The 16,084-nt window shown below is 48.8% G+C and overlaps 9 non-coding genes across 9 annotated transcripts; all 9 read right to left on the bottom strand.

The window, feature by feature from the left end:
- Nucleotides 1–3,453: 3,453 nt before the first annotated feature.
- Trnam-cau (transfer RNA methionine (anticodon CAU)) lies at nucleotides 3,454–3,527 on the bottom strand. Its single transcript has one exon. It is a non-coding gene; the product is annotated as a tRNA-Met (tRNA).
- Nucleotides 3,528–3,703: 176 nt separating this feature from the next.
- Trnam-cau (transfer RNA methionine (anticodon CAU)) lies at nucleotides 3,704–3,776 on the bottom strand. The gene has a single exon. It is a non-coding gene; the product is annotated as a tRNA-Met (tRNA).
- Nucleotides 3,777–3,952: 176 nt separating this feature from the next.
- Nucleotides 3,953–4,025, bottom strand: Trnam-cau (transfer RNA methionine (anticodon CAU)). The gene has a single exon. It is a non-coding gene; the product is annotated as a tRNA-Met (tRNA).
- A 5,040-nt stretch (nucleotides 4,026–9,065) lies between these two features.
- On the bottom strand, nucleotides 9,066–9,138 carry Trnam-cau (transfer RNA methionine (anticodon CAU)). The gene has a single exon. It is a non-coding gene; the product is annotated as a tRNA-Met (tRNA).
- Nucleotides 9,139–9,312: 174 nt separating this feature from the next.
- On the bottom strand, nucleotides 9,313–9,385 carry Trnam-cau (transfer RNA methionine (anticodon CAU)). Its single transcript has one exon. It is a non-coding gene; the product is annotated as a tRNA-Met (tRNA).
- A 176-nt stretch (nucleotides 9,386–9,561) lies between these two features.
- On the bottom strand, nucleotides 9,562–9,634 carry Trnam-cau (transfer RNA methionine (anticodon CAU)). The gene has a single exon. It is a non-coding gene; the product is annotated as a tRNA-Met (tRNA).
- A 176-nt stretch (nucleotides 9,635–9,810) lies between these two features.
- Trnam-cau (transfer RNA methionine (anticodon CAU)) lies at nucleotides 9,811–9,883 on the bottom strand. Its single transcript has one exon. It is a non-coding gene; the product is annotated as a tRNA-Met (tRNA).
- Nucleotides 9,884–15,459: 5,576 nt separating this feature from the next.
- Nucleotides 15,460–15,532, bottom strand: Trnam-cau (transfer RNA methionine (anticodon CAU)). Its single transcript has one exon. It is a non-coding gene; the product is annotated as a tRNA-Met (tRNA).
- Nucleotides 15,533–15,705: 173 nt separating this feature from the next.
- Trnam-cau (transfer RNA methionine (anticodon CAU)) lies at nucleotides 15,706–15,778 on the bottom strand. Its single transcript has one exon. It is a non-coding gene; the product is annotated as a tRNA-Met (tRNA).
- Between the last annotated feature and the right edge of the window lie 306 nt (nucleotides 15,779–16,084).

Genomic DNA, 16,084 nt, shown 5'->3' with positions numbered 1-16,084 from the left:
GACTTTATGCGCAACTCTGTCGAATGCCTTCTCTAAGTCGAGTTGTAACATTGCGACTTTCCCGCAGTAGGCATCGCAGCACTCCAGGACTGTTCTAGCCACGTGTATGTTGGTCAGAATGGACCTTCCTTTTATGCCGCAAGTCTGATGTGGCCCTACAAGTTTGGTTATAACGCTTTGAAGTCTTCTGCTTAAAACTTCAGCGAAAATCTTGTAGTCCGTGTTCGTTAGACTTATTGGTCGATACGCTCGTACTGACAGCTATGCAGCTGGATCGTCTGTTTTTGGAAAAAGTACAACATGGCTCTGCCTGAAAGAAGGGGGTAACTTCTTTCTTCTGTATGCCTCAATTATAACGTTAAGGAGGACAACTGCTATTTCCGTTTTAAACGCCTTGTAGAATTCTGAACCCAAACCATCAGGGCCTGGTGATTTCCCTGCACTCAAATCCCCGATCGCCCACTCAATTTCTGCAACGTTGATTGGAGCTTCGAGGTTCGTTTTAAATTCTTCTTCTAGTTTTGGCATGAGCCTCAAGAAATCGCATGGAAATCCTTCCTCAATCTGTGGTTCGTGGCCAAGCAATTCTTGATAATAATCGACAAAAGCGCGTCGTATCAGTTTCTCGTCTCGCACAACTTCATCTCTGTACACTATCGCTTTTATTTCGTTGCGCGACGCATAGCTTTTTTCGTCTGATAGAGCACGTTTGGTCGGGTTTTCACCCATATATATTTTTTCCGCACGTGCGCGTACTACTGCTCCTCTGTATCTTTCTGTATTAATTACTTCTAGTTTGCTTTTAACTTCTTTTATTTCTCTGGCAAAGGTACCCGGAGCTGCAGTTTCCGCATTCAAATAAAAGTCAAGCCGACTTTGCAGCTCAGTTTCTTCTTTCCTTTGCTGTCTACGCAATGCGCCGGCTCTTTCGATAGCTGAAATTTTCGCGTTTTGTTTGAAATCTTCCCATGCTTCAGCGTAACACCTCGGTTCACTTTCCAGTAGATCTCCAATTTTTCTTTTTATTTCCTGCACATATACCTCATCATCGAGGATCTTAACATTGCATTTCCACAGCTCCCAGTTGAACTTCGCTGGTTTCCTCGGGCCTAGCGTACATATAACCAAGCTATGGTCGCTAAAAGAAACGTTTTTAACATCGTATTTATTGCAAAAGAGTGCCAAATCTGCCGAAACATAGATTCGGTCCAGTCTAGCTTGGCTGTCCCGCTGGTAGTGGGTGAACCGAGGCAATGTACCGTTTGATAGGAAGTACGCTACATCTTCTAATTGGTGTTCTACAGTCAGTGAGTTTAATACTGATACACTCGCATCCCGTATCGCGGAAACTCTTGCCCTATCCTCTACTCTGCAGACACAGTTAAAGTCCCCCATCATTATAACAGTCCTGTCACAGGTCAGATAATGTTCAACACTTTCGAAAAACAATCTGCGCTCATTTGCTACGTTTGGGGCATATAAACCAACTATTCGGAAATTCTGGGCCTGCAACGTTATGTCACATACAATAAGCCGCCCAGTGTCACACGTGTACACACTGTCAACAGATATTCCTGTGGAGTGCTTCACAAACAGCGCACAACCACCGGCGGTACCAATTGCATGCGAAACGTATACATTGTAGTACGTCCTAAAAGGTTCAACCATGCGGTTTGTTCCTTCTTCACTTCCAATCTTTGTCTCCTGTATGGCAATTACGTCCAGCTCATTTTCCATAAACAGTCGATTCAGCTGGTATTGCTTCCTCCGCGTCGACAAGCCCCGCACATTAAGGGTGCCCACATAAAGAGGTGTTTGAAGAGTAATTGCCATTTTTTTTACGCTACACAAAACCGCATGGTAGTACCTTGCTTAATACAAGACGACAACCCACTCACATTTATAAAGCATATCCAAGTCACTCCAGCCATTTTGATTCCAACTTTGATTTTGTCGTGGCGGCGTCGACGCATTGTCTCCTCCGGTCAACTCCGCTGCTATTGTCCGGTTGAAAGAAAAAAAGGACGTCACGTCACGTCGCCGGCGGGGCTGGCGGTTTCCGCTCGGGCCGTGGCTCGAGCGGTATTTTCGGTGTGAATTTCAATGTAGCCCTTCGAATAGGTGTCGTCTTCACAGGCGGCTCATCCGTTGCAATCTGGTCGGTCGCGTGCCCGTCTTTGCCATCTTCATGGAGTCGTTTTGACACAAGGCTGCTGGCACTACTCATAGTGACGTCTGTAGTTACAGGGTCTTCCTCGACCCTCACGCCAGGTGCATTGCCTTGGCTCGTTGGGGCGCCCATCACCAATGTCTCTGCAGCCTCGGTCGAAGTGTTGGCGGTCACTTCCTCAGTAAAGGTTGCATCCTTTTGCTTCACGTGGGCGGTGCTAGCCGCACCAGGAATTCGCGAGCTGTCTGCCTCGGGGGTAGTTTCAGCCGCGTCTGCCTCGTCCATTAGATGTTCCGTCGATATTTCTTCATTCGCTTTGACACCCGCCACGTTTGCGTAGGTTCGCACGCAGCTGCTTTCATCGTGGCCATATCGCCGACACTTAGCACACCGCGGTACCCGGCAGTCACGCCTGATATGACCCGTGGCATGGCACCTCAAGCATAGCGGGGGGCGTCCCGGTGCGACGAGTAGAGCCATGATTCCTGCAACCCGCAACTGATGGGGTAAATCTTCTAGCGTCACACCAGGCTTGAGCTTCAGACCAACTGTGCGCGTTGACGAGCCCTTGTCAGCTATTCCATGCACTCGCCAGCGCTCCTTGTAGATATCGCTCACTTTCCCGTACGGTGCCAGGGCAGAACGCACTTCTTCGTCTGCTACATTATGTAGTACCCAGTAGAGCTTTATACGTACTTCTTGATTTTCGGGGTCAACCACAAGGCACCGTTTCTCCTTCACCCGTACTTCACCGATTCCTACCATCTTCTTAGTAGCTTCGGCACTTTTGAACGTGACGGCCCAAACGTGGTTCATCTGGAACGCCCCCAAAGCTATTACTTCAGGGAGCACTCCAAGATGAACCAACATGTCCCGAAAATCTTCTACACGATAAGGCCTGGCTTTCAAGTCCCCGTGAAGAAAAACAGTATTCGCAACAGATGTACCTGTTGGCAGCGACGGCAGAACAACTTGATAGTCCTGGGTGTCATCAGCAAAAAACCTGTTTCCGCGGCCCACCTGGGCCGCTGATACCGCTCCGGCGGAGCCCATTCCACAAGCGTCCGTTTGCTATCACGGCCGGAAGTAGCACTGCGCTACCGAGGCGGACAGCTAACACAAGGAGACACGCCCAATCTCATTTCTTCTAGTTGAGACGGCGTTGAGAAAGTGAAATGCCGCGGAAGAATGATAGTGCACAAGATAGCAACACACCTCCTTTCTAGTGTCTAAAAAGTGAGTACCACTATTGCTTGAGGCAGCAAAAAATATATCGCCGCCCTTGCCCCGGGTGAGGATCGAACTCACTGACCTTCAGATTATGAGACTGACGCGCTGCCTACTGCGCTACCGAGGCGGACTGCTAACACAAGGAGACACGCCCAATCTCATTTCTTCTAGTTGAGACGGCGTTGAGAAAGTGAAATGCCGCGGAAGAATGATAGTGCACAAGATAGCAACACACGTCCATTCTAGTGTCTAAAAAGTGAGTACCACTATTGCTTGAGGCAGCAAAAAATATATCGCCGCCTTTGCCCCGGGTGAGGATCGAACTCACGACCTTCAGATTATGAGACTGACGCGCTGCCTACTGCGCTACCGAGGCGGACTGCTAACACAAGGAGACACGCCCAATCTCATTTCTTCTAGTTGAGACGGCGTTGAGAAAGTGAAATGCCGCGGAAGAATGATAGTGCACAAGATAGCAACACATCTCCTTTCTAGTGTCTAAAAAGTGAGTACCACTATTGCTTGAGGCAGCAAAAAATATATCGCCGCCTTTGCCCCGGGTGAGGATCGAACTCACGACCTTCAGATTATGAGACTGACGCGCTGCCTACTGCGCTATCGAGGCGGACAGCTTTTTTTTTTTTATTTATTGCCGGTCTTTGACAATGTACAGAACAAAATCTCAAAAAGCACAACTACAAAACATATTGGAAAACATGAAAGCCATCAGTCCAACATGGACTGGCGTTGTCGAATTAAAATTCTTTTAATGCTGTCAGAGATTCTATCCTCGACAGCCAATCAGGTACACATTCTTGTGTTTTCTTTATTTCAATGAACCGAGGACATACTGTCTCGAAAATAAATACGAGCCGGCCTAGCGTCTGGGTCGCAATGGTACCCAGCCATCCGTGCCCGCCATAAACAGTGGAGGCCATGGAGCATGATTAAATCGTATGGTACCCCGTCCTCATTCTTTATCGCTAGGTACCTGATCCCGTGCGGATTCAACGGAAACTCCTTCTTGATTGTCCGTTTTAGGACGTCCCAGAAGTAGACCCCTTCCCAGCAATGCAAGAACACATGATCTACTGTTTCAGGTTGCTTGCAAATCAAGCAGTGTGAGCCCCATGGTACAAGGAATCCACGTTCTTCCATGAATGTCTTCACTGACAGTGTTCCTGTATGTAGCTTAAAAAAGAATGTTTTAACGCCAGTAGGCACCTCCATTCTTTTCACCCGTTTCAGAACATCCTGTCCTGTTCCTCCACTGTATACAGCTCTGTACAATGGCACTGGAAATACAATGTCGCATACATCTTTATATAATGTCTTTCTTTTCACGTCAGAAAGAGAATCGAAAGAAAAACGCACAGAAAGAAAGCGCACACTATCGACTACTTCTTTAAGATAGCCGCGAATCGCCCCTGGCATACTATTAGTACTAACAATGAGTGCCGGCAAGGCGTCTCTTAACCTGAGCTGTAATACCGTACGCAGAAATGGATCACGCACATCTCGAAAAAACAAATCTATTGACAAGCTGTCGTACAAAAAGATGCGCCAAGCCCAGCCCCCCTTCCTTCACCCGTCTGAACAGGTTTGTTCGGCTACATCTTTCCCAGCTAGATTCCCAGATAAAAACGGCGAACACTCTATGCAACCTTTGTACATTTACCCTTGAACAAAACAACGTCTGCATGACGTACCACAACTTCGTAATGAAAAACATATTGCATACAGTTGCCTTTGCAAAAATGGACAGGTTGATGCCTTTCCACCTGTCTGCTTTCTCTCTTGTTTCTTTTATTTGGTTCGTCCAGTATTCCTCGCTGTGTTTGTAACTGTCCAAGGGAACACCCAGATACTTGGTAGGGGTTTTCACCCAGCTCACATTAGCAAAGTTGTCTGGGGCCGAAGACCACTCTTCGTGCCACAAACCGAGGGATTTACCCCAGTTCACTTTACTGCCCGTCACATCACAAAACTGTTTCGCAACGCGAATTGTTTCCGTTACACTTTCTCTGCTTGTACAACACACGGCGATATCATCTGCATATGCCAGGAGCTTGACTTCTGTGGCTGCCAAGCTATAACCGCGTATATGAGCATTCTCTATTATCGCCAAACACATCGTTTCTATGTAAATAGCAAACAAAAGAGGACTGAGGGGGCAGCCTTGACGCACAGAACGCATGACGTTAATGGGGGCCCCAATGATTTATTGACAATTAAGCGTGTTGTGCAGTTCTGATACGCCAACGCCACTCCCTCAGTGATAATGGCACCCACATTAATGTGTTCCAGAATGGCAAACAAAGTATTATGAGACACACAGTCAAACGCTTTCTCGAGGTCAAGCTGGAGCACTGCGACGCCGTCGTAAGTGATGTCACAGCACTCGAGCACGCACCGCATCGTGTGAATATTCGAAAAAATGACCTCCCTTTGATCCCACACGTTTGGTGGTCTACAACTATTTCTTTGATGACCGCTTTGAAGTCTGGCTGCCAAAACCTTCATGAAAATCTTATAGTCGACATTGGTTAAAGATATCGGCCTATAAGATGTCACGAGCCTAAGTTTCTCCGCTTTGTCACTCTTAGGTATCAAGATGGTATGCGCTTTACTAAAAGAAGGCGGCAAAGCTTTGTTCACATACGCGGCGTTAAACAGGTCTGTTAGCAGGGGCGACAGTTCTTTCTTGAAGGCTTTATAAAAACACGCGCTCAGACCGTCAGGTCCGGGTGATTTGCCATTGTTCAAATCATTTATTGCTTTTTCGACTTCGTGTTCTCTTATATTGCCTTCTAATAGGTCCTTCGTGTCGTCACTTAATCGCGGCATGCGACTGAGAAAGACCCTTTTGAACTCGTCTACATTGGCTTCTTGATATGCAAACAATGACTGGTAATACTCTAAAAACGCTCTCCCTATGCTCTTATTATCGTCGACGAGTGTGCCATTCCACGAGATCTTATCGACATGATTACGTCGACCATGAGCTTTTTCAAGTCCAAGCACCCTTTTGGTGGGCGTCTCCCCCGCTACTAATGCGTTTGCTCTTGCGCGCACAATCGCACCTTGATAGCGTTCTTTGTCCAACTGTTCGATTTTTTCTTTGATGGTTCGCATATCTTGCTTATACGCCCCTGGCTCTTCGCACTCCAGCGCTATCAGCTGATTAAGTATCTTTCGTAAGTCTCGTTCTTTCATTTCCCTCTCAAACTTTAAGCAGCTAGATCTTTCTATTGCTTTCATTTTTACCTTCTGTTTGAACCATTCCCATTTCTCTGCTATTGTTTCAATACATTCATCGCTTACTTCCATAACGGCCTCATGAATTGCGTCTACAAATGGCGCGTCTTTTAGAAGTAAGGCATTCATTTTTCATTGGTCCCAGTTAAAAGATTGACTCTTCTTCTTCATTCCTATGGTACACATCACCAAGCAGTGATCGGAGAACGACACAGGTGCAACAGAATAACTGTGGCACTTTGGAATCATGTCCTGTGACATGTACAAGCGGTCTAACCGCGCATGGCTACTGCCTTGAAATCGCGTATACCTCACTTCCCGCTCCCCCTCCAGACACTCACATACATCGTCTAGTTCACTTTCGCTGATCAGCCTAGACAATATATGACTGCTTTTATCGCGGATACCACCATTATTGCATCTATCCCGAGCACTCAAAACACAGTTGAAATCCCCCAACAAAAGCATGCACTTTTCACTGCTAATATACTGAAAAAGACTCGAAAAAAATAATGCACGTTCTTCTACCCCATTTGGCGCATATATGCATATAACTCGGAATTCAACTTTACAAAACACAAAATCGCAAATAAGAATCCTTCCCGACGGACATGAAAACACACTTTGAACAACCAGGTCTCGTAACTTCTTAACAAACAGGACACATCCAGCGGACGTCCCTACCGCGTGGCTCACGACTGCATAATATCTAGTCGTGAAACGCCGCACCATGCTCCCGGTCTCTTCCTCCCCGTCTACCTTGGTCTCCTGGACAGCTAAAACGTCTATGTCGTAGTCAGTGATCAACCGTAGTACTTGACACTGCCTACGGCTAGCCGCCAAGCCTCGCACGTTTAGTGCGGCAATGCTGAGAGACGGGTCAGGTGCCATGCTGTACTAAAGAATGAAGTAGGCCCGGAGCATGGTGCTTACCTCTCACGACTAGCCCTCGGCTAGCCGCCTCCGGAGCCGCCCGGCTTCCCGGCGTTGTTGGTGGTGTGCTGCGCTTTGTCCACAGGCCTTCTCTCGGGCGGAACATTCGGTTTGGGTTTGAAACCCGAACGCCTCCCAAGAGGCGCTTTTGCCGGCGGCCCATCCCCGGTGCTGGATGCTGCGTTATCCTTGTCTCCGGCGTCGTCTCGGGGGCGCTTGAAGGTTGCACCGAGACTAGCAGCCCGGTCCCCGTCGTTGGCAGCCTCGCTCTGTTCCATTTCTGAATCTTCGTCATCGCTTTCGCCTTCACTCGCACCTTCCTTTCGAAGGACAGCTTCCGTGTCGACCCGTGGCGGCCCAGTCACTTGCTCAGCAGCTTCGTCCACCTTGGCTTCAGCGCCCACCGGCACTGTCACGGTACTTGTTTCGCTGGTGGCACTTGGTCCTCCGGCTCCCTTGGCGGCGTCTTCAGCCTCGGCTGCATCCATCAGATTTTCGGCTGCCGCTTCACTCACTGCTGGGCCTGTCGCTGTAGCGTACGTCTTCACGCAGTCGGCGTCGACGTGCCCAAAACGTCTGCAACGGGAGCAGCGCGGCACCTTACACTCTCGCCGGACGTGCCCAGTGCCCTGGCAACGCAAGCACTGCATAGGCCGACCGGGAACGACCACCAAAGCGAGTTCTCCGCCGACGCGGACCTGATGTGGAAGGTCCTCTACCTTGACGCCGGTCTTCAGCTTGAGGAGCACGGTCCGCGGTGGTAGAGGTCTTGTCCCCCATACCTTGGACACGCCACCTCCCCTGGCTTACCTCATCCACGTTGCCGAAAGGCGCAAACGCCACCCGGACGTCATCGTCGGCAACGCCATACAGCAGCCAGTGAAGTCGAAGCTTCACCTGCTGGTCCTGTGGGTCGACGATGACGCACCGTCGCCCTTTCACTTGAAGTTCCTTCAGGGCCACCAGCCGTTTCGTGGTAGTCGCATCCTTAAGGGTCACCGCCCACACGTGATTGATCTGGTACACCCCTATGCATACCACGCCAGGCAGCAAGCCCGTCGGCAGTAGGGCGTCTCTGAAGTCCTCGACCCTGTATGGTCTCGCACGTACATCCCCGTGTAAAAACACGGTGTTAGTAGCCACTCGTCCTTTAGGCAGTTGCGGCAAAATAAAAGGGTAATCCTTCTCTTCGTCGTTGGTCCTGTTTTCCGCGGCCAAAAGTGACCGCTGTCGCTGCCCCGGGAGAGGCCATGATTCACGAACCGTCAAGCTCGGTGGCCGGAAGCAGAATGATCGAGGCGGACAGCTAACACAAGGAGACACGCCCAATCTCATTTCTTCTAGTTGAGACGGCGTTGAGAAAGTGAAATGCCGCGGAAGAATGATAGTGCACAAGATAGCAACACACGTCCATTGTAGTGTCTAAAAGTGAGTACCACTATTGTTGAGGCAGCAAAAAATATATCGCCGCCATTGCCCCGGGTGAGGATCGAACTCACGACCTTCAGATTATGAGACTGACGCGCTGCCTACTGCGCTACCGAGGCGGACAGGTAACACAAGGAGACACGCCCAATCTCATTTCTTCTAGTTGAGACGGCGTTGAGAAAGTGAAATGCCGCGGAACAATGATACTGCACGAGATAGCAACACACGTCCATTCTAGTGTCTAAAAGTGAGTACCACTATTGCTTCAGGCAGCAAAAATATATCGCCGCCTTTGCCCCGGGTGAGGATCGAACTGACGACCTTCAGATTATGAGACTGACGCGCTGCCGACTGCGCTACCGAGGCGGACAGCTAACACATGGAGACACGCCCAATCTCATTTCTTCTAGTTGAGACGGCGTTGAGAAAGTTAAATGCCGCGGAAGAATGATAGTGCACAAGATAGCAACACACGTCCTTTCTAGTGTCTAAAAAGTGAGTACCACTATTGCTTCAGGCAGCAAAAAATATATCGCCGCCTTTGCCCCGGGTGAGGATCGAACTCACGACCTTCAGAATATGAGACTGACGCGCTGCCTACTGCGCTACCGAGGCGGACTGCTAACACAAGGAGACACGCCCAATCTCATTTCTTCTAGTTGAGACGGCGTTGAGAAAGTGAAATGCCGCGGAACAATGATACTGCACGAGATAGCAACACACGTCCATTCTAGTGTCTAAAAAGTGAGTACCACTATTGCTTCAGGCAGCAAAAAATATATCGCCGCCTTTGCCCCGGGTGAGGATCGAACTCACGACCTTCAGATTATGAGACTGACGCGCTGCCTACTGCGCTACCGAGGCTTTTTTTTTCTTTATTGCCTGTTACATAACAACATATATACAACGCACAGGAATTCACCGCCTCCAATTCAAAACAGAAAAAGACAGTACAGTTCTAGGTACAAGTGTACCTTGTCAGTAAATGTTTAAAACAGCTTAATGGCTGCAAGCTGTTCAAAGGTTGGTAACCACTCAGGTGGTTCACTGAGTACTTTATAGACTTCGCGAATAAACAAGATGTTTTCTATAAAATATTCTCTTGCCCGTTTTGCGCGTACATCTTCATTTCGCACCACCATTCGTGTTTTCCACATGCTGTGCATGCAGAGTAACATCACCATGTCACATGGCACGCCTTCTGTCTCATCAAAAGGTAAAAACCGGATTCCAAAGGGTGTTAATGGGAATTCTTTCTTAATGGTCCTTTGTAGAATGTCCCAAAGGAAGACTGAATCCCAGCACTCCAGAAAAATGTGCTCAATTGTTTCCGGTTTCTTGCAGATGTGGCAATTAACACTCCAGGGTACAAAGATCCCTTTCTCCTGCAGCCATGGCTTGACAGGAAGCGTGCCAGTGTGTAGCATAAAGAAAAAGCTTTTTGTCGTTGGTCTTACTGGCATTCCTTTAACACGCTTCAACACGTTCTGCTCTCGCCCCAGTGCATATATTGCACGGTATATTGGCACGGGACACATTATATTTATTAAATCCTTATATAATCGCTTTCTTGCGACAGTACTAAGGTACTCATAGAAAAGTGTGCTTTTAAAAGACGGAAAGCACTTATCACTTCGAACAAAAAACCTCGGACAACTACTTTCCTTCTAGCACATGACGTCACTACATACTCTGGCAGTGCGTCACCTAATCGCGTCCGGATAACGCACCGCAAAAAACAATTGCTTTCATCTCGCAAGAATATGAATCGCGACACTATCTGTTTCAAAAACAAATGCGATAACCCCAAACCTCCTTTCTGCACTGAATGAAACAGATTCAAAACGACTCATGCGCTCCCATCCGGACCCCCACACGAACGAAGCAAACACCCTGTGCAACTTCTGTACACACACTCGCGACATACATAAAACTTGTAACATGTAATACACTTTGGCTACAAGAAACACATTGCACACCGTGGCTCTCGCGAATATTGACAGATTCTTGCCACCCCACTTCGTTGTTTGTGCTTTAAGCCGCTCGGTTTGCTCGGTCCATTGCGTGGTAGTATCGCGATAGTATTCTAAAGGAACACCAAGATAACTGGCTGGCGTATCAGTGAACGGTATCGTTTCGACCATTGCAGGCCGGCTATCCCATTCACCGTGCCAAAAGCCTAAGCTTTTTTGCCAACTTATGGCACTCCCGGTGAGAGCGCAAAACCTTCTTGCATCCTTGACTGCTTCCCGAATGCTCTCTTGATCAATGCAAAAAAGCGCGATGTCATCTGCGTAAGCTAATATTTTTACCTCTTGCGTTAAGAGACGGTAGCCGCGAATATTTTTGTTTTCCCGTACTTTCAGACAGAAAGGTTCAAGAAAAATGGCAAAAAGTAAAGGGGACAAAGGGCACCCCTGGCGCACACTGGATAACACTGGTATATTTTCACTAATTCTTTTGTTGATTACCAGGTGAGCTGAACACTTCTCATAGGCCATGGCTACTCCGTCCTGAATCACTTTTCCTACATTGATGTGTTCTAACACTGCAAGGAGTATGCTGTGAGCAACCCTGTCGAAAGCTTTTTCTAGGTCTAATTGAACCATTGCTACACGTTCGAGGTTTGCGTCGCAACACTCCAATATACTCCTAGCGACGTGAATATTCGACATTATTGTCCTTTTTCTGATACCACATGTTTGGTGAGGACCTACTATTAACTTGATAACTGTCTGCAGTCTTTTGCCAAGCACTTTCATGTAGATCTTGTAATCCACGTTCGTGAGGCTTATAGGCCTGTATCCATTAACGAATTGCAGCTTTACCGCTTCATTGGATTTCGGTATAAGTACGACGTGACTTTTCCTGAATGATGGCGGCAAGTGCTTAGTTTCATGAGCTTCCGCAACAACACGTAAAGTAACTCAGCTAGTTCCACCTTGAAAGTTTTATAGAATGAAGCTCCTAGGCCGTCAGGTCCAGGCGCTTTTCCTTTACCCAAGTCTTCAATGGCTTCTTTAATTTCTTTAGCCGTGATAGGGCTCTCGAGTCCCTCTTTAATTTCATCTTCTAGTTTCGGCAGAAGCGTTAGAAAAGTGTTAACAAACTCTACCGTAACGGGCACCTGCCTACCCAGCAAAGCTCGGTAGTGTTTAACGAAAGCTTTCTCAATGACTTCTTGGTCTTTAGACATTGCGTCGTTAAACCAGATTTCTTTAATTATGTTCTTAGAAGCGTAACTCTTTTCGTCACTGAGCGCCCGCTTAGTTGGCGTTTCTCCGAGCCACAGTCGATCGGCTCGTGCTCTTATCGCAGCCCCTTGATAAGTTTCGGCGTCCAACGTTTCAAGTTCGCATTTAATTTCTCGTATCTGCTTAGAAAAAAATCCCGGCACTGTGCACTCCGCATTTAGAAAGTAATCCAGCATGTTTTGTAGTTCTTTCTCTCTTTGTTTTGCTTTATGACGTATCACGCAAGCCCTCTCGATTGCACTCATTTTCACATCAATTTTGAACTGCTCCCATAGCTCAGCATAGTTTGATGTGACATCCATTTGCATCCCATCAATTTTTTCCTTTACAGTTTTTACGAAACATTCATCACTTAAGATTGTGTCATTCATTTTCCACAGTTCCCAGTTAAAGTTAGACCCTTTAAGCTTCTCGCCCACTGTACAGGTTACCAGGCTGTGGTCACTGAAGCTCACATGCTTTACTGTGTAGCTAGTGACCGTGCGCGCGAGGCTTGCTGATACGTATAGACGGTCTAGTCGAGCGTGACTCTCACCTTGAAAGTGAGTAAAAAGAACACTGTTTCCGCTTAAAACGTTTCCCACGTCTACTAAATCATAGCCTGCCATGATTGCGTTGAGTTGATGTGCACTTTTATCGCGTACTACAGTATTCGGCACCCTATCTTCGGACATGCATACACAATTAAAGTCTCCGAGGACGACGACATTTCTTTCACATTCCAGAAGTGTCTCAACATAGTCAAAAAATATTTTCCTATCACAAACATTGTTCGGAGCGTACACACAGATCATTCGCCAACCAACATCATTTAAAGAGAAGTCGCACAGTACCAATCGCCCATCTTGGGCCGTCATTACACTTTGTTCAACAATGCCTATTGAATTACGCAAAAATAAAAGACAGCCACCGGCCTTGCCTACCGCATGGCAAACACAAATGCTATAACGCAATTTAAAAATATCGACCATTTTGTCCGTTTGCTCTTCACTTTCAATTTTAGTTTCTTGAACCGCAAGAACGTCTATGTCATTTTCTAGCATCAGGCGACTTAATTGGGCTTGTCGCCGTCTGGCCGTTAACCCGCGTACGTTAAGCGTGCCAATACGTAATGCTAGCCCAAGATTATTTGCCATGGAAAGAGAAGAGCAAGCGATAACACAATAACTTTATGGAATCAAAGGTAGTGTAACTTACAGATATTCTCTGCGCTCTTATAAGCTCCGTCGCATGCGACGAAGCCACGACGTCTCGCTCTTCGGCACACATCATTGACCTCGATCGTTCCAAAAACCCGAGTCACAACTTAGCGTTCTACGAGAACAGCACCCCGCTACTGCGGAGGAACTGTCGGCGTTGTCTGCTTATCTGGGGGAACGGCCGGCGTCTGCCGCCCGTCCGAGGGAACTGCCGGCGTCTGCCGCCCGTCCGAGGGAACCGCCGGCGTTTGCCGTCCGTCTGGGGGTACTGTCGGCGTCGTCTGCTTGTCTGGGGGAACTGCCGCGTCTGCCTCCTGTCTGTCGGAACGTTTGGTCTAGGCTTAAGCGTAGACCGGCGGAAAACGGAGGCCTTCGAGGGCGGCCCTTCGTTGCTACCACCGTCGTCTTGCTCAAGCGTGCCATCCACGTCGGTGACTTCCCGGGGCCTCTTTGAAACTGCGATGGCTTGGTCTTTTTTCTCGCAAGACTCATTGAGTCCGGCCGCGGCCAGGGTTGCCCTGTCGTAGAACGCCCTCGGTATCCACCGCATTGTCTGCGCTTTCATACACCATCGCATTTTCCGCAGCCGGTTCACCTTGCGCTTCGCTGTCCCTACCCTCACTGCTGCCCTTGGTAGGTTGGCACTTGTCGCTAGCCGAGACCACTGGCTTCTCTTGCTTGCCTTGTGGGTCACCACCCCCTCCAGCAGTCTCTTCCGCGTCTGCCTGGTCCATCAGGTGCTCGTCGATGGCGTCACTCCGGCCCGGCCCAGTCACGTTAGCGTAGCTTCGCACGCATTGGGTCTCGTCGTGGCCAAAACGACGACAGAGCCCACAACGTGGCACACGGCACTCGCGCCGTATATGGCCGGTGCCGCGGCACCGGAGGCAGAGCGGAGGTCTGCCTGGCACGATCACGAGTGCATGGTCTTCTGATACTCGTAGCTGATGCGGGATGTCTTCCATGGTCATACCAGCCTTTAAGCGTAGGGATACAAGTCGCGTGTGAGAGCCTTTGTCTCCGCAACCGGGCACTCGCCACCTCTCCCTGGATATTTCGGTCACAGTGCCGAATGGAGCCAGGGCTGCTCTGACGTCTTCGTCGGGGGTCGTGTGAAGCAGCCAGTAAAGCTTCATTCTGATGTCCTGGTTGCAGGGATCAATCGCGACACAGCGATGTTCCTTCACGCTAAACGCCTTCGCCGACAAAAGCTTCCTTTCCCGACATCGTCCTTGAATGTTATGGCCCAAACATGGTTCATCTGATAGGCCCCGAGGGCTACCACCTCCGTCATAAGCTTATAGCGGTCAAGCGCATCGCGAAAATGTTCAACACGATAAGGCCGGGCCTTCAAATCACCATGCAAAAACACGTGTTACACACGGTCGTACCTGATGGCAGCTGAGGCAAAACAAGTTGGTAATCCTGTGAAGACGTTTCCGTAAGCCTGATACCGCGGCCCTGCTGGGCCGCTGAAACCGCCCCTTGGGAGCGAGACATTCCGTGACCGTTCGCTACGGTGTCCGGAAGTGGAATGGGTCTGCGCTACACGCGGCGGACAGCTAACACATGGAGACCGCCCAATCTCATTTCTTCTAGTTGAGGACGGCGTTGAGAAAGTGAAATGCCGCGGAAGAATGATAGTGCACAAGATAGCAACACACCTCCTTTCTAGTGTCTAAAAAGTGAGTACCACTATGCTTGAGGCAGCACAATATTATCGCCGCCTTTGCCCCGGGTGAGGATCGAACTCACGACCTTCAGATTATGAGACTGACGCGCTGCTACTGGCGGCTAGAGGCGGAACAGGTTTAACGAAGAGACACGCCAATATCATTTCTTCTAGTGAGACGCGTTGAGAAAGTGAAATGCCGCGGAAGAATGATGTGCCAAGATCTTTTTTTTTAGCAAACACACCTCCTTTCTAGTGTCTAAAAAGTGAGTACCACTATTGTCTTGAGTGCAGCAAAAAATATATCGCCGCCTTTGCCCCGGGTGAGGATCGAACTCACGACCTTCAGATTATGAGACTGACGCGCTGCCTACTGCGCTACCGAGGCGGACAGGTAACGCAAGGAGACACGCCCAATCTCATTTCTTCTAGTTGAGACGGCGTTAGAAAGTGAAATTGCCGCGGAAGAATGATAGTGCACAAGATAGCAACACACCTCCTTCTAGTTGTCTAAAAAGTGAGTACCATCTGCTTGAGGCGCAAAAATATATCGCCGCCTTTGGCCCCGGGTGAGGATCGAACTCACGACCTTCAGATTATGAGACTGACGCGCTGCCTACTGCGCTACCGAGGCGGACAGGTAACGCCAGGGACACGCCCAATCTCATTTCTTCTAGTTGAGACGGCGTTGAGAAAGTGAAATGCCGCGGAAGAATGATAGTGCACAAGATAGCAACACACCTCCTTCTAGTGTCTAAAAAGTGAGTACCACTATTGCTTGAGGCAGCAAAAAATATATCGCCGCCTTTGCCCGGGTGAGGATCGAACTCACGACCTTCAGATTATAGACTGACGCGCTGCCTACTGCGCTACCGAGGCGGGACAGGTAAGCAAGGAGACACGCCCATCTCATTCTTCTAGTTGAGACGGCGTTGAGAAA

This window comes from Dermacentor silvarum, chromosome 3 (assembly GCF_013339745.2).
Source record: "Dermacentor silvarum isolate Dsil-2018 chromosome 3, BIME_Dsil_1.4, whole genome shotgun sequence".
In the NCBI taxonomy this organism is placed as follows: Eukaryota; Metazoa; Arthropoda; class Arachnida; order Ixodida; family Ixodidae; genus Dermacentor; species Dermacentor silvarum.
The sequence above is the reverse complement of the archived record's forward strand: the minus strand, read 5'-3'. Positions and strand labels throughout refer to the sequence as shown.